This window comes from Danio aesculapii, chromosome 13 (genome assembly GCF_903798145.1).
Source record: "Danio aesculapii chromosome 13, fDanAes4.1, whole genome shotgun sequence".
Classification (NCBI taxonomy): Eukaryota; Metazoa; Chordata; class Actinopteri; order Cypriniformes; family Danionidae; genus Danio; species Danio aesculapii.
In genome coordinates, this window is record NC_079447.1 from 23,013,657 (window position 1) to 23,038,763 (window position 25,107).

The following is a 25,107-nucleotide window of genomic DNA, read 5'->3' on the forward strand; positions in this document are numbered from 1 at the left end:
TGCTCTTGATTTTAAGCAAACAAAATCGTGATTCAATTTAGCCAGAATCATGTAGCCCTAGCAAGTAACCAACAATTTCATACATTTGACTTAAGTTTTACAGTGACTAATTGCGCAAACTGACAACATGCATGCTTTGTAAAAGGCAAAGCAAGCGTGCTTGAATTTTAATGATCCTATGCAAACAAATAATTCCATACACAAGCCACGACATGCCACAATTTGACCATGATTAATGACCGAAAATATTTGAATGCAAATGTGGATTTGTAAAACAGACGCAACATCATTTAAAATGCAAAAATCAAGTAAACAATGGCTCTGAACATCCACAATGAGTCAAGCGACCACTTTCAAAGCCTTGTAAAAAGCTAGTAAAAACTTGTGCATTCATCAGGCAAACACCAGAAACGACACACCATTTGTTTACACAAACACACACTTAATGTGACAGTCAATTAAGCCGGTAAATTGTGCATTCTGTTTAAATGTATATCGTTTACATTTATTACCAAATTAGCAAGGAGACTGTAAGCGGCCTACCACGTGTTAACCACTACATAATACAACAGACAAGCTTTCATGCGTTTGAAGTCTTTAGTAATGAGCTTATGCAAACATGCAATATTGATCTTTCTGCTCCTCTATTCTGAATGCCTTCTATAATAATTTCATAATCCATTGGGACGTGGGCATCTTGCCAAACATGTGTCACGACTTAATTAGCTATCAGAGACGGAAAAGACTGCACCTGTGACTGACAGGCCCGAATGCAATCTGTCTGCACTGTCTTTCACTGAACAATACTTTGTGGGAAAACTGAATAAACAAAATGTCAGATTCGCTTCCGAGATAATTCACGGAAGCCTAAGCGAATGATCAAATCTGCGCTCCTTTGAGAGCCGCGTCTATCCAGGAGGCAGTTTTAGGGTGTCTATTACAGTAATGGGATATAATTATTAATCTTCTACTCAATTGTCACAGCCAATTTGTAGAGCCGATAAACTGTTGAAAATGCAGCAAAATGATTACTGGATTGATACTACAGCTATAGAAACTAACCAAAGTCCACAAACTGAATAAGAAGGCGTCCGACTAAAAGTCCAAAAGCACCGGAGAGGCGATTGTTTTGCCAAGGACACATTCATCACCATGCGCACAAAGTCTTCCACACTTGTGACAGCCTCCTGACTTCCTCCAACATCAATATTTTCCAGAAGCGTTTTCAGCTTGAGTTGTTACTCTGTCAGACAGGCAACTGTGAGAAATTCCAGCCGGTTCTCCTCCCTCGTACTACAAAAGTGGAGCTGCCCATCAGAGTACATAACTTCCAGGAACCTTGAGCCCTCCCGGAGTACAAACATATTAAAGTACATACAACCAACTTTCTTTCTTGCCAAGTCAACTAGGGTTAAAACCTGACCCATTTTTTGCACTCTTTTAAAGTGCAAACACTTCTCAAATGTCTTCAATGTTATATTTGCTATGGCTTATAATAACTAGTACGTATTAAAATGGAGCTACAGTTTAAAATATAAATAAAAATAAGTAAAATGCTAAAACCTAAAAAAAATTTTATCCTGGAAGAAAATAGCAACAATCTGTATGGTATTTGCAAAATTAAATCATGTTTAACTATTAAACTATGTTTTTATGATTAACTATGCAAGTCTTAAATTATGTCATAACTAATCAAATTAGGGCTGCATGATATTGGGAAAATCTACCTTTGCGATTTTTTATTTTTCTGTGATATACGGTTGAAGTCAGAATTATTAGCCCCTCTTTGATTTTTTTATTTATTTTTTAAAAATATTTCCTAAATTATGTTTAACAGAGCAAGGAAATTTTCACTGTATGTCTGATAATATTTTTTCTTCTGGAGAAAGTCGTTCTTGTTTGATTTCGACTAGAATAAAAGCAGTTTTAAAATTTTTTTAAAACATTAAGGACAAAATTATTAGACCCTTTAAGCTTTATTTTTTTCGATAGTCTACAGAACAAACAATCTTTATAAAACAACTTGCCTAATTACTCTAACCTGCCTAGTTAACCTAATGAACCCAGTTAAGCCTTTAATTGTCACTTTAAGCTGAATAGAAGTGTCTTGATAAATATCTAGTCAAATATTATTTACTGTCATCATGGCAAAGATAAAATAAATCGGTTATTAGAAAGGAGTTATTAAAACTATTATGTTTAGAAATGTGTTGAAAAAAATCTCTCTGTTAAACAGAAATTGAGGGAAAAAAATAAACAGGGGGGCTAATAATTCTGACTTCAACTGTATATTGCAATATGAAGATAATTTCACAAGATTAACTAGATATAATCAATTACGTAAAAGATTCAACTTAAATAAACATCGTTTAATTGTTTTCCGAGGACTGGAACTGTATTCAGGTATACAGTACGGTAACTGAATAATCAAATTTAAAATAATTCTGCATAGTCTTTGTTTTTCAATAAATTTAATTCAATAAAATTTGCCATTTTAATTTATCAAAGTTACTACCGGTACAATTTCTTAACGCTTTTAAAATCCTCACAGAGTCAGAGGCCTCAAAAAAACACTTGTGAAATGATAATCAATTATAATCCAGACTCAATATTGCATATACTTGCGATGTGACTATTGTGAATGATCACATTGCAATTTTGACGGTGAAAGCGATATATTGTGCAGCTCTAAATGTAATGCAGATTTCTCACTTTTTTGGCTCTCTTAATTTGTTTAGTCCACACTAAAAAAGAAAATGAGACATTAAGTCATGGTTTGCATATGCCTCATTTCCACTAAGTGGCATGGTACGGTTTAGTAAAGTACAGTACAGTTTGGCATAAAAAGCATTAAAAAAAAAACTGCAGGGTTTGCCATTTTGGTACACCTAACAGTGGAAATTTAAACATATTTTGAATAGAACTGCTTTGTGGAAACAAAACATTAGTGTTCATACTGTCGTTTTTAAGACTGGACCTAAATACACAACACAAATTATGATATACATTTTGTGGAAAAGATTAAACTTCAAAAACAATTGTGGAAGACTTGACACAAGCATTCTAAGTATGCATATCTGACTGTGTTTTGAGAATTCATCAAATGAATAAACGAGTTAAAATTGCACCAAAATTTGGTCTATCACATTAACAAAGATCTGCTCCAAACCTGAGGCCTGTATTAATCCGTAATGGTCAACATTACGATTATAATGAAAAAAATAATAATCACATATCACCATATCCAATACTGAATAAATCAAACAAAAATAAATAACTTCAAATAATACACAATCTCCATCAATGTTACAAACCAAATATGTTTTAATACAAATAAAAATTAAACAGTTTTAACCAGATTTCCTTTGTCAGTTGACTATTTAAAGTATATTTTCTTTAAAAAAAAAAAAAAAAAGGGGGGGGGGGGGAGGTAGCTAAAAGTTGCTAGCTAATATCACAACTGATTACTAAGAAACAGCAAGAAATAAATATGAAATTCTGAAGTACAAGCAGAAAGGTATAACCAACGATACAATCAGCTCACTTTTCAAACCCTTTTCACTAGCCTACAAATTGCGACAAATAACTCTACAATGCCCTACATTGCATTCAATATAAAAAAACATCCCAATACAGAAGCAAAATAAGTCATGAATAGCAGCATTCCACATTGACGTTAAGCAGGACACTCTTTTGACAGCAGCTGTGCCCAAACATTGACAGTACCTGTTTGAGGACTTCAGCTTATCAATATCCAAATGACACTTAAGGACATTCGTTCATTCAAATTTACACCAGTGTTCACAACACCACTGTCTCGAACAACAACAACAAAAACACACATCATTTCAGCTGACAATTCCATCTTTACGCAAACGATAAAAGACGTCTTTTCAAAAACATGACTGCCTCTGCGAACAAGTATCAGAATAAAGCAGATCCGCGGTTCTCTTATCCCATCTTGCGTGTTCGCTGACAGTACATCAGCTCAGATTGACAAATGCCTGCCGCCACGCATGATGCCAGGCACGAGTGGCAGAGGGGAGCACACAGGAGCACCGAGATGTTTATCAGACAACAAGCTGAGCTGATCTTCAGGACATGATGTACTTTGTCATGTTTCTGTCAGCCGAAACCAGTTCTGCTGGTAAGCGACACTTTGAGTTTAATGATCCTCACTACTGATTTTCACCCTGTTTGACCCAAAGCTAAAACATTTTGCAAGTTTTGAAACACTCTCTGATCTCGTCGTGATGCTGGAACATTTCATAGAAATCTGCAATTAATAGCTGTTTATTTTACTATAATAATCAACTTGATGAGAATAAGAATGGACATCCTTTCCCAGCTGATTAACCACAGTACATTAAAAGAGTAAGACATGAATGGAGGGGGTTTATTTTTGTACACACGCGACAAATCAAGTTGTTTCACTTTGAGAGGAAATTCTCATATTGTGTACACAAATTTCAGAACGCCTTCACTACAACCTGTCAAAATAAAACGTCAGCTTACGTTAAGAAATGGCAGAAATAGTTTAATATTTAAGTTAAATTTGACAAGAAATGTTTCATTTATTTTTTTAGTTTTATTTTTCAATAATTTGATGTTCTTGGATTTTATTATTAAAATTTCATACTTAAATATTATATTTAAGTATACAAATAAAAAGCCCTCATTTGCATAAGAGCAAGAACACGTATCTGAACATTAGACGAAGCATATTTCACTAAAATATAAGAGGTAGATATTTTCACAGAAAGATTCTGAATGTCTTTTCATTAATCCAGAAATCATCAAGTACTACCAGCTAAATAAATAAATGCTTTATAGGATGCAAAACAATGAAACATCTTTGAAATCAGCCAATAAAGAAATCACATATAATCAGTAGTTTTGTGTTGATAAATAAATGATATGATAAATGAAGTTAAATTTGACAAGGAATGTTTCATTTAGTTTTTTGTGTTTAATTTTTTTAATTATTTGATGTTCTTGGATTTTTATAATTCATACTTAAAAATTATATTTAAGTATACAAATAAAGCTAAAAAGCACTAATTTGCATAAATCGCTTGAACAGATATCTGAACATTGGATAAAGCATATTTCACTGAAATTCTAAGAGGTTAATATTTTTACAGAAAGATTCTGAATGTCTTTTTCAATGTCTAAATCAGACGATAAAGACAAAGTATAATCATAAGTATTGTGTTGATAAATTATATGGTCATAAAATAACATCTACTTTAAAGGTCATAACTATAATCATATCAACATCCACTAAAATTAGCTAAAAAAATACCAACATGCAAAATTTTTGCAAAATTCCAATACTGTGCATACCTTTTGTATCTGCTTAATCTCCAACTATAATATCATAAGTAATGTTATTGAAAGCAGGTGAATGCTACATGAACAAATAGCTCTGTAAAAACCTTGAATGACTGGTTTAACAAACACTTAATGAGCATTTTAGACATTTTCTTTCTTGTTAAACAATTTTAAAAATGCTTTAAAACCATAAAAGGGACCTTCTACCAGAAACACACATTTTTTCTTATAAAAAATGTGACAGGACTTGACTTCGTCCTCAAAAAAATAATACAAAAACAAGCATAAAATCATACGATTCAATGATAGACAGCCTCCTTGATTACTGTCAGCTTCTCCTCCATCAAATGGTCACTTCTAAATCTTAGCTTTAAACGTGTCTTGCATGCAATTTATGTTAAATTTAATGCAAATGTGACGAGACTGACAGAAACATAGGGACAACTGTAAAATAGTGTTTATTTGCAGACTTTATTTTTTGTTTTTAATCAATTGATGTGAATGATAACTTAAACTTGCTATTTCTTAAGTATTTTTTTCTAAATAACAGTTTTAGCATAACAAAATTATTAAAGCTGTAGGTTCAATTGGGCTGAGGGCAAGGACAATGACAGGGATTGTACATTTGTAAAGTGTTTTTAATAAAGAATAAAAATCAGAGAACCAAATGAAGGACATATTCCTTTACAGAACAACTCTCAGAAATCAACCATCAGTCCATTTTAGACATATTTGGGATGAAATACTTTTTATTCACTGTATTTATTTTTTATTTCAGGCACAGATAATGTATGTTTCTGGTAGATTTTCCCAAAATAGTAATGGCTTTTCAAGTAGCGTCTCGAAAAAAAAAACAAGCACAACTTTCCCCTTATTATCAAACAATACTAACAGAAGCACACACAAAACCAAGTGATATATTTACCAAAGATAAGCACTGCCAAACAAACACCAAAAAAATCTTGCATTTGCTCAGGAGAACAACTCCCCTTCCCTTAATTCAATAAAAAGGCTTTTAGCCATCATAATGATTTACAAAGTGACGAGTCAAACAGATTTACAGCGACAGCCTGAAAGGAACCCAACACAAATACAATTACCATTCACGTGATGGCCACCGCCTACCCCCTCCACTCGCGGGAGGCCGAAAATGGGAAACACGCTCTCAATTCACCCCTTTAAAAAGAAGCCACCACCGCCGAACGGGGTGGAGAAAAAGGCTGCCATTGTGGGAGTCACTTAAAGAGAAAGACACAAGGATCGGCGGTTTTACCCAATAAATGAAGAGAACTCAAACCAACTGAGTACTGTAAAACCCAATAATTAAAGGCAACTCAAACCATTTGAGGAAATCGATTGTTACAAACAATTTGAGTAAAAAAAAAAAAACTAATCTATACGAGTACTGTGAACTTGTGAAGCTGACTACTGTGAAGTTGAAGTAATGAGGTATTTAACTTATTACCTTCAACACTGAGTAAAAACTCTTTTAAAATCAGTAGAATTAACTTTCAGTAAATTGAGTAAACTACACTCAATTCATTTGATAAAGTTGACTGTTGTGTTTTACAGTGTATATTTTTAGTATTTTAGTAGCTGCGTTGTGAAAATTTAAAGGCACATAAAGCAATATTCTTGCTTTAAAATATTCTAAAAACCTCTAGAAAGTGGTAGAATGTGACTGTTTGTTTGTTGTTTAAACACGGTTTAAATTCAGTCAATGAAGTCATAATAAAATTAATAATATACACAAACAAATAAAGAACGTCTTCAGAAAATGTAAATACATTTAATTAAACTAAATAATTCCAAACCAGGGTCATTGCAGATAACTAAAGCAATCACACTTATTTTGTCAATTACCCGAATATATTAACCAGTGAAGCAATGAATCTGTTTAATGAACAAAATTAAAAATAAATCATTTGAATTAGCCCAATTACATTTATTTTAAAATTAATTATCAAAATAATTGATATCAATCCCTCCTACATTCCAATAACAAATGACAATAAACTACCAAATGGGCCAAGATGTTAAATAAATAAGCACGTACATGGCAGCGCTTTGTTAGTACAACTTGCGATCTAATTAATGAAACTGCGGCACATAAGCAGTGGCCCCTGTGCACATGTTCAGCTTCCTTTACACTTCCCACCTGCCCACTGACAAACAAGCTCCTTCTGCGGTTGTCGATGGCTGTGGCATGACGCAGGTTTGAGGTTTGCGTTCTCTTCCTTGAAAACAGACCTACATAAATGTTTGTGTGGGTGTTGGCAACTATCTGGGTGGGAATTCTCTAGCAGAGGAGCCCCTCAGGGCACTCCAGATTGAGTTTCCTCTGTTCCTGCGTCCTAGAGTCAAACGAATTCCAGAGAAAATTAGACAGCCGGCCATGTGCACGAACGAAGGCTGCTTTCGACAGCATTTTCACACTTCGCTCCCAAACACTGGAATAGCCTAGCTGAAAATGCTTGCAGTTCAGACAAACTAAATATTCAAACACCAGATATAATTGTTGATATTTTTGGTGGGTGTAGAACACCATAGTTCATGTAAGTGAAGATGGCAAAATAAAAGTAACCTTGACATATTATGGCCTGGTTCCACACTGTGGTACGGTACAGTATGGATCGGTATGCTTTTATGGCTATTTACACTGACAAAAGGCACCAAAAAGCTAATCGAATAGTACCACTTTTTTGGTACTTTTTGCAAAGGGTACCTAACATGACAGAAGGGTACCAAAATGTGGAGCAAGACGCACAGCTGAACACTATTGGTTTACAGAGAAGCCTCACAAGCACGTGCACAAGCCAGGAGAATGAAAACAAACTGCCATTTTAAATACACAGCTGATACATTACATCATAATACTATATACATATAAGAGGTATGGTCGACCCGAGCTCAAACAAACCTTGTCGTCGTCTCAATGAACAGCCATAAAGCCAAGAAGAACAAAATCTGCCATGTCCTGTTGTTATTTTGAGGCAGTCTAAAAGCGCGAGCGGTTTTACTTTCTCGAGTGCACTCGCCACAGATCTATGTTTGAAATATCAAACTTCTTGAACTGATGATAATACTGTGCTCGTGATTATTAAAGTGCTTCTGACATCCTTTTAGAAACAGACAAACGTGAGAGTGACGATCGAAAAAAAAAAAAAGGAGAAGCCCGACAAAAAGGAGCAAATGATTCTTTCAGCAACCTAAAACATGAACAAACTGCCATGTTTAACTATTATCAAAACCCTTTGAACTATTATGAACTGGGAATGCTGGAATTACTTTCTAACAGAGGTTACATGTGCTGGTAAAGATTTAAGATACAGATGAGAGGTTTTTATTGACTGTGAGCTATATGTTGCATGTGTTTTTGAACCCAAATAAAGACTAAATGTATGCTGTGTGTAGTTTTTCGGTGATTGGTAACATATCGGAGACTGTAAAGGGCTGTGTGTGTTCATTCATGTTGTATATATTCATTTATTTTGTATAATTGCAGACGTTACAGTAGGATATTTTGCACTATATAATCATTGATCTGCAGTTATGATCAAATCATGTTGTTGGAAAGGTTAGTAATGAACATTTATACATAAGCATTTATGTGTATAAAGCATCTTTTTGTTTGTGAGAACCGCTTCTCAAACGATATGTCAATGACCCGTACAGCTTTGACATTTCTTCGAGCAACAATGGCATCGACTGCAGCTTTCTGTCATACATCACACCCACCGAAAGGATACCATTGGTACCCTTTTGGCAGTGGAAACGCAAGCCTGATAATGGTGACCTGTACACTCAGTGGAAACATGCCATTATAGCCAACAATTCTTCATACAGTGGAATAAAAACAAGAACTGAAGAAGTTCTGCAGCTTCTCTGGGAAAATTCTAAAGTGGAGGCGCATCACATCATTACATGGTTGTCTATACGTTATCAAGCAACACAAACAGATGCCGAAAGGTGGCACCGGTGTACATACCCCCATAGAAAACTGCTTACAATTCAAAAAGGCATGGCATGACAAGTCACGTGTCCAATGTGTGACCCCCTTAAGGGTGGTCCGTATAAGTAAAGATAATAATATAAAAATTTGATTAGAAACTATCAATTTTCTGAATTATTTTTGGTTGATTGTAACCCATAACATAGTGTACCTTTCTATCAGCATCATCTGACATTATCAAGATGAATTTGTTCTGAAATATGAATTTGTTTAACAGGGTTCTTGTTTTTGTGACCATTTTCTAAAAAGCAGCCATGTTAAAGCAAATAAATGTTTATCTTTGACTGAGATGTTATGAATAGCAGGCACAATGTATTTTTCTCGAATTGATATGCATAATAAAAAGCTCTAAACCAATAAACTTGAACTGAATTGAACATACTAACCTCTGACCACCACATTATTCTTAACCGTAAAGTAGAATTATGCTTTCTTTCAGTAAAGCCACTTTAAAATATTATATATCATGAAAAGCGCTACACAAATAAACTTGTATTGAATGGAATTAAATTAAAACAGCAAGCCAACCTCAATAACACTCAGTGGTATTGATTAGACATTTGCAGTGTCCTGACAAGGGTGCTTTGCTTTCCCTTATTTGAGATGGTGAAAAAGATCTGCATGTTATTCCCTTTTCTGCTGTTTCTCATCTGAAGGCCGCCATGAAAATCTGAGCTGGCATGTGCCATCCGTCCCTGGTGAGTACTTACTGCAGATGCAAAGTCAGGAGCTCTCAGAGGACACGCACCCAACGTGCATCACACCACCGGCTCAATCCAGCTAATAAAACAACCATTCATTCTGATGTTCAACGTCTCACCCAGCGCCATAGGAAACTATGGGAGAATGTAATGGACGCCGTGCCGTCTTTAAGGCATGCCAGATTAATATGCCAGCAGTAGGTTAATGTGCAATTAAAACATTTCATGTGAACACTGTTTGCTTATGCTTCAGCAACAAGCTCAATACAGCAACAGCAGATTAACAATCTCAGCAGCCACTAATGAAACATGGAGCGTGTTTAACAAAACTACTACTTCAGAAGCTCTAGTTAGCTGTGAGATGTAGGAAGTTATGAAGGAATTTTAACCTTTGTGGTTTGTGCACAATATTCACAATAAAAGGATTTCTCAACAATTTGTTTCTTTATCTTTTTATGTAAAATGATAAATACATGTTATTTTGCTCAGTGTGTTTTGTTTTTCTGCTGGTACCTTGGCAAGTATATGGTCTATGGACATGGATTAATAAATATGACACTCAATCCACCAGTATGTTTTAGTAAGTTCCAGTATGCGATACATTTAAATCAAACAATTCATTTGATCTCAAATACACTTGCCATTTTAGTAGCATCCATTCTGGGGGTGATTTTGAGTCGTAATTTGGCCACAACTTTCTTTGTGTTTTAGCAAATGGAATAACTTCTGGCGACAAACCTTATGCGAAAGGGTTGTCAATTTGATCAATACACAAGTAGGGCTGCACAATATATCATTTTAGCATCGATATCACAATATGTGTCCGCAATAGTCACATCGCAGCAATGTTAAATTGGCTTTATAGTTGATCATCAATTGAAATATATGAAATTTGTGAAGTCATTACAAAGCCGAACCATAAAAGAGTGAAACTTTATCATTTGCATATGTTATAAAGGCTTTACAAATGAGTTAAAAGCATTAAGGCACAATAACAAACAACATGTGTAACTATAATGAAGAATACATTTACTGAATTATTAAAATAATGCTTATTTTACACTTCATTATTCAATATCTGTACCTGAATACTGTTTGACTCTACGGAAAACCATAAAGCATGTTGATTCTTTGCTCGATTGTAATTATTCTTGCTTGCAATTTGTTTATGTTTTTATACATGATTCACACACTTACAAAAATCAACCCAATCAATCTAAATGAATGATTTCCCCCCTCCAAATAGAGCTATACAAGCTATCTGGTGACACCGTATTCATATCGCAACATATAATAACACTAAATACATCTCGTAGCCCTACACTAGAGGGTTAACACCTAAAATGAATGCGAAATCATAAAAACAAACCCAACTAAATTAATCTGTACTATAATGGTGTATAAATAACACTAATATAATGATACAGCAACACCAAAAATAGAAAAAAATTTATTTGTAATAATAATAATAATGTTTCAACAGAGTTTACCATAGACATGTTGCTAAAGTACTTCAGCATAAAACTTGTTTATCTATTCGTCCTCATGTGATTCCAAACTTGCACGACTTTCATCTGTTGAACCCAAAATAAGATATTTTGAAGAATGCTGACACATGATTTTGTTCATAGGTTTTCCAAAATATCTACTTGGAATAACACAAGTAACAAACAATGAATATTATGTTTTATGTGAACCATCCCTTCAAGGTTAGAGTTACTTTCCAAAGTCAGCTCACTTGGAACATAACAGAGCATTTGCTAATATATGGCAAAACTTCTGCGTTTCTTCCCAGCTTTGGTCTTTAAATAAAGCATATTTTAAGACGCACTGAAATGGGACTGCTTTTAAATCATAACGCCCAAAAGGCTTACGCTGTTTGTCAACAGTTAATTAAAAAGCACTGAGAGACAATGACAAATACTGTTTGAAGATGATCCCTGGCAAGCCCCACACAGTGTATCATTGCTGTCTCTGGAATACACGATTAGTTTAATCTTATTACAGCAATGATAAATGATCAGTGCAACAATGGCTTCTGTTTTCTCAGAAGATGCGCACAAGAATGAGGTATGAAATATCAAGGTTTAGTTTGCCATATCACTTACCCTTATCGCTCCCCTTATAGCTGACAACTTAATTGTAGTGGTATTTAGACAACACAAACCTTACAGTTTCAATTTGATACAGCATCTGACTGGATTTCTAAGAAACTAGCCACCATTAAAATCAACTCAGCTCAGCTCAGCAAAAACAAAAAAAACACTAGGGCTATAAGCGATATGACAAATCTCATATCATTAAACATTTCAAATCCTGATAATGATACATATCACAATATAGCACCATTTCTGTGTGTTCAATAAATAATAGTTCATTTATACTAGTGCTGTCACGATACCGGAATTCGGTACCAATCAGTACTGAAATTTTAAAAACGTCCATTTCTCGTTAACATTTGAGCATGATCTTAAACAGCGCTGAATTGTCATTGTGTTCTCCTGCTCAACAGAAATGACTGTGATTGGTCGTGAAGGTCATCAGCTCACCAAACTCACCACTGTTTACTAAGTGCAACCACAGATACAGGGACACTGGATTGTTTTAAAGCCGTGAAAATCAGCTGGTGCGTTTATGAGCTGACATACGAGCTGATGAATTAACTGATCCTCACTTTCTGTCCCCAATCAGTAAACAGCGGTTAGTTCGGTGAACTGATGACCTTCATGGCCAATTATAGTAATTTCTGTTGAGCATGTCACACAACAGCACTCAAAAGGTTGGACATTTTTAAAATTTCAGTACCGATTGGTACCGAATTCCAGTACCGTGAAAAAAACTAATATATACCACATGTAAAGGCCAAATTCTTTTTTACAATTTAAACTATATACTCGGAAATGTACCCATTCATATGCGATCGTATTTCTCACTTTATCTAGAACTTCAGAGCAAAGGTTTGATTTAAAAAAAACAATGTAGAAATAAGTGCAAAAATATTAACAAAACAAAAAACTTCTACATATTTTTTAATAATGATTACAGGTCCAACATACAAATTAAACAACAACCACTGTTAAGGCTGATTTATACTTCTGTGTCTAGTGCACACATATGCGTATGCTCCGGCGCAGCCTGCAACAATGCGTAGCACATGCTCTGTGATTGGTCGGCTTGGCAGTGGTGACAAGCGTGGGCCATGAGCCCGATGGAGCGATTGTTTACAAGTGCCGATCGCATGAAGGAGCTCCAGATCGAGACTTTTGTTTTGTGTTTACCTTATGATTAAAGTTGTGGCACGTCTGCCGGTTCCCGCCTCTGAATGAGCGAGTTTAAGCTACTTGTAGCGTTCAGAAAAAACAAAACACTTGCTCACAAAGTTGACACAAAGAAACATAAAAACCTACTGCCAGCTATCGTTTTGGAAGTGTTATTGCAAAGCAACACAAACAGTGCGTGGAGTGACACCAATCACTCGACGCAGAAGTATAAATCAGCCTACAGAGCAGCGAAAAAGTGGGTAACACACCATTTTATTTTCAAAAAGGTAATTTTTCTATATTATTCATATTCTTTTTTATATTACTTTATTTTTTTCACTGGCTTTTATACAGTTATACTGTAAAATTTGGATAGATTTTATTTTATTTGTAGCTAAGCTCGTTTCAGTACAGTAAATAATATTAACATTGAATGTATGATAATAAAATGTCAGATAATAAAAATACTCTAGTTCACTATGTATTTGTTCATGTTTTATTAATGGAGAAGTCTGAAGCACACTTGAAATTAATCATGTCCATTTATACAGGGCTAGTAATATACACAACTGTTTATACAGATACACACTCAGTTATCAATTCAGTACTCGACATTGGCAATACATTAAGTATTAAGTATCAGAATTGGTATTGGTAGGGATAAGGGGTATCGGGACATCCCTAGTAATATTGCACTAATTTAAATTTGGAAAACATATTACAGTAAACTATGTATTTTCTGACAATAGAGCACAATATGAAACCCTAGATTTTTTATTTTGTTTTATTTCTTTATTCAGGACTTTTTATTTGATATAGCAAAGCCCTGCACTACACTGCTCCAGCCATTTTACAATATTTGCACTCTGGGGTTTCTAATATGGCTCTTTATCCGAACAGCCCAGGTAGAGAAATTAAAAGACATGAGCTCATAAGCGTGTGAAGCAGTCTGGTTCGAGAACCGCAGGGGTGAACGAGAGGGGAGGGCATATAGTGGCCACCAAGAGTGTGGCTTATGAAACAGTCATTAAGAGCCAGGGCACACAGCACTTACCTGGGAAGTGGTGCTTGCCATTGCATGCCAATTTGAGCCTGGACATACACGCACAGACAAACACACTTACACGGCTCTGGATTTATCATGCTCTATCTGGCGCCGAGTCTGCACTAGCACTCCATGAACGTCTCTCTGTTGCCTACAGCTGTCACCTCATGAGCTCTGCATGGAGGCTGTGATGCATGAAGTGTATTTGTGGAGCAAGAGGTGTGTTCTCAGATGGAATACATTTTCATTGTGAGATCTGCCTCCAACGGTTAATAAGTGCTAAAGTAAGCTCTGGGCAGAGCGGTTTTTCGGATTTTGACACCAAAGAATATGAATAATAGTAGGTTTTAAGCAAAAACATTGAAAAAAGAATGATATGAATGTGACAAGACAAAATAATTATAGAAAATTGCTCAGTGTAAAGAAAATGAGCCGTTTTAACAGCATACTACGCAAGATTAATATGATATTACACCATACCAGTGTTTCCTGCAAATCCAGAGTTTAAAAAAAAGTCATCTTACAAGTTATGAAGCTGCAATATGAATGCAATCATTGAAAAATGTTGGCTTTCAAAAAGTAAAATAAAGTCATTGCATCTTTCTTTTTCTGTTACAGACACAGCAGCAACATTCTCAAAGCAATATAAAAACCGCACAAACTCTGAATCAGGCTCAAGAACACAATCTGTAAACTGCGTCAAATTCCTCTCTTAAAAGCTATTTAAATGTATTAACAAAAATGTAGAAATGTACAAAAGTGAAGCAATACACTCTCAAAAAATGACGTTTGCTGTTTGTTCAGGCTACTTAAAATTAGATATTGCACTCCGGGTTCAAAACAAACGCAAGCACAAGTTGCCAGATTGAGGACCAGAGCGAGTGATTTAAACCGTGTTCTAAATAAAAGCAACGAAGCCCGATAGAAGGAATATTTTCCACATTAAAAGGAATTTTTGTACGTTTGTCCTAGTTCACCTCAGATCTCTAAACATGGACATTTAATAATGTTAAAGAGGATTAATATGTATTAAATAGATTATAAACCTTACCATTTCGTGAGTGAGCGCATATTCTGTGCTTCTGAATGGATGTATTTAAATTTCTGTTGTGTTTCGTCTGGTGCAAACAGCCAAATTGCTCATCACTCCGTATCTCATCACAAAGTGTGTTGTTAGGACACAGGGTTACAATGTAACCTGCTCACCTAATGTTTACATTCGTAATATTTATATCATTTGCTAATTAATAACCACCTCACGTGGAACTCTGAATCTGCGGCTCATTTCGGAGTCTGCTACTGTCCATTGGGGGTCGCATTTCGGTCATGGATGCATCCTTTCAAAGCCTTCCCAAGCAAATGAATGAAATGCAGTTTTCCAGCAAGGCAACCCGGGGTGCTGAAATACAACTGGCGAAACAGGCATTCGGCAGGTTAAAATTACCAAAACAAAAACAGTATTCTGCCACGGAAAACACATTTTCAAGCGGAATATCTGACTTCAGCATTGTTTTTGAGATAAACAAGAACGTTCACTTGGCATGTTTCTTAAATATCTGCAAACATATTATGATATTTTTATGCTTTAGTCAAAAACTTACATGCAGCACCTTTAAGTTTTTTTTGGGGGGACAGCTTTATTGTTTTATGTTCGACTTAAATTTAAAAAACTAATGTTAACCTAATTCCTTATGTCTCAATGATAATGATATGATAATGTCTCAATACATATCAATTGTGTGGAACCCAGCATTTTTACAGTGCACTTGTCCGACTGACAATAGACACCGTGTTCCTAATTAAGGTTAAATATTCAACAATATAGGTAAGCTAAAATTGTCCGTAGTGTACGTGTGTGAATGAGTGTGTATAGATGTTTCCCAGTGACGGGTTGCAGCTGGAAGGGCATGCACAGCGTAAAAGCATATGCTGGATAAGTTGGCGGTTCATTCTGCTGTGGTGAACCAATATTAATAAAGGGACTAGGCTGAAAAGAAAATGAGTGTATTCAACAATATTTGCATATGTAATCCATAATTCATCATCTGATAATATATTTTCTTATTGGCCGACTATGTAATCATTCAATACCAATATGGCCACCAATATATTGTGCATCTAAAATGTTTTAAGCCTGTCCACATCCACCACTTCATAGTAAGCCAGCATGATATTGGAGAATAATGTGATATTGCTTTATTGTATTTTTCTGCAATAAATATTGCATTATGACTAGTTTTACAAGATGGTTTGAATAGCTCTATTTGATAGTTTTCTGACGAGTCAAAGTATTCAGGTAGAGAAATTGAATAATCACAATGCAAAAATGCTATTCTTGGTCTCATTTCTAGTCGAACTATCTAAAATTCTTCGATCAAGTAAAGATATTTTCGGTAACACTTTATTTTGATGGTCCATTTGAGTATTAGTAGACTGTCTGCTTAACATCTGTTGATCCTGCTCCTTCAACAGACATTTAACTGACTATAAGAAACTTTGCTAGTACATGTCAACTTACACTAACCTTAACCCCAACCCTAACCTAACAGTCTACTTATAATCTAATGAGAATTAGTTGGCATGTAGATGCAATGTAACTTAAATAAAACAAACGGAATATCAAAATGAAGCGTGACCATTTTTTGTTTTCACCTTCAAAAGAAACAGGTCAAAATTAAGAGTTTTTCCTTAAATCAAGCTGAATTATCTGCCAATGAGATAATTTAAATGATCTTAATTTCACATTGAAATGAAGATATTTGGACTAGAAACAGGACAAAAATTCTAAGTAAGAAAAACATTTATTTCCATAGATCAGATATATAAATAATTAAATGCAGTTCATCTTTGTTACACCTCTTATGGCTAAATGTTTAAGACTCTTTTAAAATGCTTAGTCACGGGCCTTAAAAGCACACGAAAGAGATACACTTTCACTCAATTTTGGTTAAAGTTAGCAGTTACTATACAAATCCTACATGTTCTGTGACTCCTGGTCAACTATATTTCAGACTCAACATTGCATATCTTGTGATGTGACTATTGCAGATGCACACATTGCGATGACGATGCTGAAAGGACATATTGTGCAGGCCTACTTCATAGTGCAAAAACTTGACAGATTTAAAACCTGAAAAATCACTAATTATATCAAATGCCAAAATGGTTAAACAACACAATCATCTTTTTTAGAATAATGATTCCTTATTATTAATATACGAATAATCAATATGAGTATCTAAAAATGAGAGAGAGAATGAAATAGAGAAACAATTGAATGCGTTTTTACCGCTTGATATAAATTCACCTTTTTCCTCCGACACTAAGGGATTTGGCGGATCTAGTATGAATTTCATTCGCCACCATCCATTTGTCATGTTCTCCTGACATCCCGCAGTTGCCTTTCATTCAGCTTTCATTTAGTCTCACCTTGTGCAAATGTCTCAGCCAAGGTTATGTGTGCGTGTCACTTGGTGCACGCAAACGCAAATCCTCCTTCCCGTAAATGGCAAATTTGGATGAGAAATAATATTTATCTTCCCTAAGAAAACCCAATTAATTTACTTTGTCAGAAAACGTGTATGAATCCCCCAGGCCGTGTTGAACGTAATTGCGCATTCCTCTCAGAAACACAGCGATCAGTCGCAGGGATGGAGGGAAATCTCTGGCTCTCAGACAGAGACAGACAGCTCAGACACGGTGACAAGGTCCAAGGTTTCCACATGATGGAATACATGGAAGAATTTCAATACACAAAATGAACGCAGATGCATTGGCATTCTTGTGCAAAGTCTGAATAAATGCATACAGATATGCACTGCTCAAAAAAAAGGAACGCATAAAAGCAGAATTTCAACGTGTCGAAATATCTATTAACCAGCTTTTGTACGACTGGTTACTTCACTATAACGTTTTCAATGACTTGAAACCGAGCCTTGACTTAGAGTTTCAATAGAATCGGTGTACTTTACAAAGCAGATATTTGTTTCTCTAAGAGAGATGGATCTCTTTAAGAGAGTAGCAGGACTTAGCGCTGAAAACATGGCTTGCTGAATGTATACTAATTTGCCTCAGTCAAAAGAAAACAGGTTGAGGACAATATGTTTGTTTTGCTTAAGCTGGATTTGCACGGCACACAGCGGCAGTTAGACTTCAAAGCACTGTGAGCTTTTATTGGCAACGAAAAACCAAGGTAATTGCTTGTGATCATGCAAAATTGTCAGTGTGGCGGGGACATTTTGTCCTATAGTGCCAAATATCAAGCCCTCATGTTGGAAAAGACTAGCTGGGTGTCATTTTTGATTCAAAGTACTTGCTCTTGCTGACAGAAACGGGATACAGCCATTGTGACATCTTCTGCGTTCATTTTTCAAGGAGCATCAAATCAAACATGCATGAGCCTGTGACAGTGTGGGCCTGAAAGTCCCTATCTGAGGGGTAAAGCACTTAGAATGGCACCAGCTAGCTAATGCTTTGCACATCGCATCCCAGTGCATCCATGGTCACATTGTCAGCTCGAGAGTCGGAGGCAGCCTTCAACAAGCTTTCAACTTATGCAGCCTGGAAGCAGATTGGGTCCCACGCCACGCTCTTTGCAGATGCATTTAATTAAAATCAAAAGTCCCTCTCCCTCACCGAGGTCACGAACCGCAAGATGAAACAGAACAAGTCTGCAAGGAAATCAGAAGTTATGCACTCCTATTGTCTGAAGAATCTGTGGTTCGGAGGCTACTCTTCAAGTTAGCGCATTAACCCCGATCACCATCGAAACTCGAGCAGGCGGTTATGAGGACGTAATGCGAACCGTTAAAAAAGGCAGTCAGTGTATTAATAAATGATCTACAGTGCAGCATGCGGACTCAAACAAAGCCTGACTTGGGTTCAAGAGTGGGTGTGTGCGGGTGGTGGCTAGACAAGCGTTTGGCTTTATGATGAATGAACGTGGGCCAACTATTTCACAATTTCACCACAATAGTGTGCTAACAGTTAAATGTCAACCTGTCAGAATGCTGATTAGGACTTCCAGTTGTACAAAACATTATCTTACTCTGGCTACAGGTATGTAGAGGAAATACAGCAATGCAATGTGCAACACCACTGTAGAAGAGCGGCAGGGACATTATAACCTTTTTTTGACCTGTAATAATAAACAAAGACTTCTATTATTATGTCATGCAATTACTTCAGAAAATTGAGTTTTACTTATTATTATTATCATTAGGGCTCCACAATTTATCGTTTGAGCATTGATATTGCAATGTGTGTGTCCACAATAGTCACATCGCAAGATATGCAATGTTGAGTTGGGATTATAGATGACCAGGAACCACAAGACAAGACACATGAGATTTGTGAAGACTCTGCTGAATTTAAGCATAATAGAGAGAAAGTTATTTATCTGCATATGTTTTTAAGGCCTGTGACTATGTAAGCATTTTAAAAGAGTTTAAAGCATTTTAATAGAGCATCAAGTTTAATAACAATTAATTTTATTGAACAATTTATATGATGAACATTATGCATTGTTAACTTACATTTGATTATTCAATTTCTGCAACTGAATACTGTTAGACTCTCCTCAGAAAACCATAATCACTGTTTATTTCACTTTAATATTTACACCATTGCGTTTATTTATGTATTTTGTTTATGTATATAATACATTACATTAAAATATATTTATGTTTCACTCCCCTAAAAAATCATCCCAATCAATGTAAAGTATTAGCAAAAAGAGTTGAGTCATCTGGTTAAATTATATCACAATATAAAACAGGGAAAAAATATCGCAATGTCAAATTTTTCCAATATCGTGAAGCCCTAATTATTATTATTATTATTATTATTATTATTATTATTATTAAGTGCTGGGCAAAGATTAATCACATTCAAAATAAAAGTTGGTTTTGACATAATATAGGTGTGTGTGTATATTGTTTATTTTTACTAGGCATGTTATACATGCACATATATAAAACAACTATATTTTGTTACAAGGATATAGAAATGTATATATATTTTGTACCATATACATTAGGGCTAAACAATATATCATTTGAGCATCGATATTGCACTGTGTGTATCTGCAGAAGTCACATCACAGGTTTAGATCTTTTATAAAAGAGTAAACGATAGTATTAAATATTATTTTTTTATTATTTATACAATGATGACTATGTTATTTTACATTTGATGGTTCATTTTCTCTACTTGAATACTTTTAGGCACCCCTGAATGATTTTTGCTTGCAATTTTATTATAATTTATGCAGATGCACTGCATATAAAAAAAACTTGGCCATCCCAGTCGATATAAAGAGAATGAAATCTTTCCAAATAGAGCTATTAAAATCATCATTATATTCATATCGCAATATATATCGCAGCAAAACAAAATATCGCAATGTCAGTGTTTTCCAATATCATGCAGCCCTACTATACATAAATATTATAGATCTAAATTTAAATAAACAGTCTCAAATATATGTATGCTTGTGTGTATTTACGTACACATGCATAATAAATATACACAGTACACACGTCAAAAGAAACGTATTTTGGATGCGATTAATCTTTCCCCAGCATTATTATCATTATTATGAATATTATTCTTATACTGCTGTTGCTACTTTAAGCTCATTCTAAGATAAAATACTAGTCTGATAAGTTCTGTGTATCTGGGGTGGGGGGATATCTTATTTATATTATAAAATACTGACATACTGGTAGTCTATTCTTACATTTTCTGTAAGATTGTAATATTACTATGTTTACCTTTTTGAAGTGTTTCTTCTTTCATTTGAGACTACAAAAATTTAAAACTTTTTTGCTTCTAATATCATGCGTCCATTAAATTATAAAAAGTTTGCAAGTGCACAATACTTGGCATACAGCACCTCATAAACAGTCCCCTTCCTGTATGGTATCGTGACCCAAGTATCATGATAGTATTGTAAAGCTGAATTACTCACGATTCCCACCCTTAAATCGCCCAGAGAATTAGGCGAGCTTTTGTCACACATGCCAAGAATTTGAATGTGAAAAGAGATCATCTCTAGACTACGCTGCTAAACTGGACAACCTTGAACACATTTGTTAGGCTAGACACAATAGAGACACAAAATGTGCATAAACAGGCAGGGATGTGAGCAATAATGACTAATAAACCTGTTACTGAATAATTTGCGTGTAAAATCTGATCAATTTTGACAATGTTGGTTTGTTCCAATGACATATCTGGCGATTCTCTCCATTTTGGCACAGCGAAATCAACTTTTCAACAATCTTATGGAAGTTTAATCCCACATTAAGCTCAATTAAGTCCCGCGCAATACCTCTTTAGTCCCGTTGACAGAATGGCTTGAGCTCTATCTGTGTCTTTACATGACTATGGCTAAAGCCTCTGCCCTTGGTAATGATGATCCTCAACCTGGGGGCCCCCTTCTGAAGGAGGGAGGAAAATAAACTCCTCTCCTCTCCTAGACACATTCTCCATTCCTGACTCATACAACTTAAGCCACTCACAGAGGGGACATCACATTGGTGGGTAAATCTGTGGCGTTTTAAAATACACTCCCAGCAGATGAGTCTCCAGATTGGTGAGGGGGTTCAACATTTGCAAACAATTATAGTTCATAACATCATAAATCCTCCAATAATGTTAACATAAACCGACACCATAATTCAAAACCAGAGAGCTGATAGTGAAGTATTTTCACCTTTGTTCCAGAAGCAACCCACCCTAACGTTTTTAACATTATCACACTTCTCTGACAGCCATGTAAACATTGACAGTGATTGTACAGTACTGAAGGAGTAGTGACCAAGCATGTCATAAAATAGCAACTTATAAAAAAACATGCCGGAAAAGTTTTAAACAGTCGTTTCCACCAAAAATAAACTTGAATGTTAAAGCGTAGTTGAGGAAACAAAAGCTATTTTGGTAAATACAACGACAATTTACTGTAAACTCAAACTGTTGCTAGAAAGAACTTCAGCAGCGGCTGTGTGTTTAGGCTTTCTGTAGTAGTATTGGCAGTAGAGTTCACTGCAGGAATTCAATTGAGCAATGAGCAATATCTAAAATTAAAATCATTTACATAAACCGAGTGTAAAGGATGGGCCAGGCCTGATCATAAAAACCATCAATACATTCCTTCATTCAATACCATGTAGGAAAATACAACATTGTTAGCAAAAGCTTAAAGTTCTAGCATTTTCAACAAGAAACTACTACTTGCGTTAACAATAGTGACCATTATTTTATAATACAACCAGTGTTGTGTACAATATTCATAATGTAATATAGTAGCAAATACAAATTGCAGTACTTGATTATGACAATGATAATGACTAAAAATACAAACAAGTGCAAAAAGAAACATATTCCTTAACATCACCTTAATCCATTTATTCTTAGATCACATTTTGCACACTAAATTGTAAAACACTGCGAATCTAGTGTTTCCTGAAAGCAAAAACTGCATTGCTTAACAATATTTACTTACAAACAGTCTGCTTGGATATTCTAATGCACATATTACTTACATTTAGGTGGTCTGTAAGCTTAGTGTTTTTACCAATCTGCAATAACAAGTCTAGAGTCATGTAATTATGCTAATTTCAATTCTAATAGTGATCTTATTTTTAACTAAATTCAATCACAATGACTTGATTTTTCATATCTGATTAGGAAATCCATATCACACACAGTCAGTTGGTACCCAAAGCTGTTCGTTTGTCCTCAAAGTCTCTGCTCCAACGCTACTATCAAAGCACTCGCGGATTCCAAGATTCGAACGAAATGCTACAACGTATCAGCGATTACAATGTATCATCGTGTTTCCGAACGCGGCTGTCCTGCTACTAGAGCTCGGCGTGAAACATCACATTTCAGCACATGGTTGATAGCCTCGTTTCCTATCACTTATCATCAGGGAGCTACGATATAATATCGGCTAAACCAAAAAAAGCCGGCGGATTTAAATCGTATTCGTGCTACGAAGCCATCCCGATGTGCCCATCTAAACGTGCCAACCAACCGTCCACCGCATGACAGTGCCCTCTTCATCCGAACAATGCAACACACCACAGCGATCTGCTGAACGGTATGTAAACGGTGGGCTTCTCCGGTTGAGCCAAATTCCGCGTTCCTCCAAACGCCACTGTCCAGGAAAAATTGCTCAATAGTGTTTAGCTTCGAGAACACAAAGCCGTTTCGTCAACGCTTCAGTTAGTGCATTTGTTTCCTGCGCAGAAATACATGTGTACACATCTTAGCGATACTTTAAGTGACTCTATTGTTAGCTGAGGTTGGAGCTAGCGCGGAGGCTACGGATTCATTTCAGTGCAATGCATAAAATCCTTCCCAGAGAGCGAGGTGTGAAAATGATAGGAAAACACAAACACAACTTACTTTCAGGTCCAATCACAGCACAGCGCCGAAAATCTCCTGGATTTGAAGTTGCGGTGTGTTTTCTTCCCCTCACACTTCACAAACACTGAGAGAAAAGCGCACGGCGTTTCGTTAGTGTGACTGTCTGAATCAACTAACGTAGTGCACGGCAAGTTGAAGTGTCAAATTACACGGGCTATTCTATTACCACAGAGCCATGCTTGCTGGTTGCTGACAAAATGTGTCCCAGAGTCGCGTAAAGCGCTCGCTCGCGCTTTTGGAAGACACCAGGCGGCGCGTGCAGACGAACGGACTGGATTTACTCGCGAGTGCCAGTTGTTTGCTGTTTGAAGACTACAGTGTGTCGATTGCCTTTATTTTATTGCAGTCAAACCACAGTGACCGCAGTGCCTTTTCAGCATATCGACAAAGACCTTTTTAGCATGACTAAAGATACTCGGATCAAAAATACATTGATAATATGATTATATAAATATAGTTACTAAGTGGTTTTAATTTCATCTTGTAAAATTAATGTTTTTAAATGTTTATAATGTATATCAGATATATAAATGTATAAAATAAACATCTATATTTGACTTTTGTAAAAAAAAAAAGAATTACATATTATTATTAATATTATTTATTAATATTAATTAGTAATAAATAACACATTCTAAAAATTTTAAACAGTAGTATATTAATAGTTGTTGTATTATTATCTCAAATTTAAAATTTTTATATTATATTAAAATCTCTTTTTTTAATCTCCTAATTGATATATTATATTTTCTTCATTAAATATATGATAACAATAATGCAAGATTAAAAAATGCGTTTCTTCCATTTCAATAAAACGGTTAACAACATTCTCATAGTAGAAACCTCCTCCCCAACCTGAACAAACGCGCGTTCATGTGAGTCCTCTCGCTGCTCTGGTATAAAAGGAACGGCTCTTTTCCGTATTTTGCGAGTCGCCGATGGAAAGCTCTGAATAACAAAGACATGTTTGAGAGCAGCAGCGCCAGGCTTGGCTGAGTGGTGACGTCAAGGAACAATGACTCTTCCAACAGCGCCGAGACACAGCGCGCATCTACAGCCTCCACACTGCTGCTAAACTGACCAGAGGAGGCCGCGCGTCAGACACAAACACACCACAACTCCTGTCTGTCTGACTTATGTCCGAAAATATGGAGATATGCAAATTACCTGCCTCGGATTTTACGGCTTGCGTTTTTTTTACCCGCTGACAGGAGCAAAGTAAACAATATGTGACAAGAGGTATCGTAGTTTTAAGTACAGGCAGATTTAAAGTGCTGTAACACACTTTTATGTAATATTTCTATTTGTGTGCTACTGATA

The 25,107-nt window shown here is 35.6% G+C and overlaps 1 long non-coding RNA gene across 1 annotated transcript in view; it reads right to left on the reverse strand.

The window, feature by feature from the left end:
* LOC130239737 (uncharacterized) overlaps positions 1 to 23,959 on the reverse strand; it is a 94,977-nt gene extending 71,018 nt beyond the window's left edge. The window contains exon 1 of the long non-coding RNA XR_008838704.1: positions 23,767 to 23,959. This is a non-coding gene — a long non-coding RNA (uncharacterized LOC130239737). The remainder of the gene's footprint in view (positions 1 to 23,766) is intronic.
* Positions 23,960 to 25,107: the final 1,148 nt, after the last annotated feature.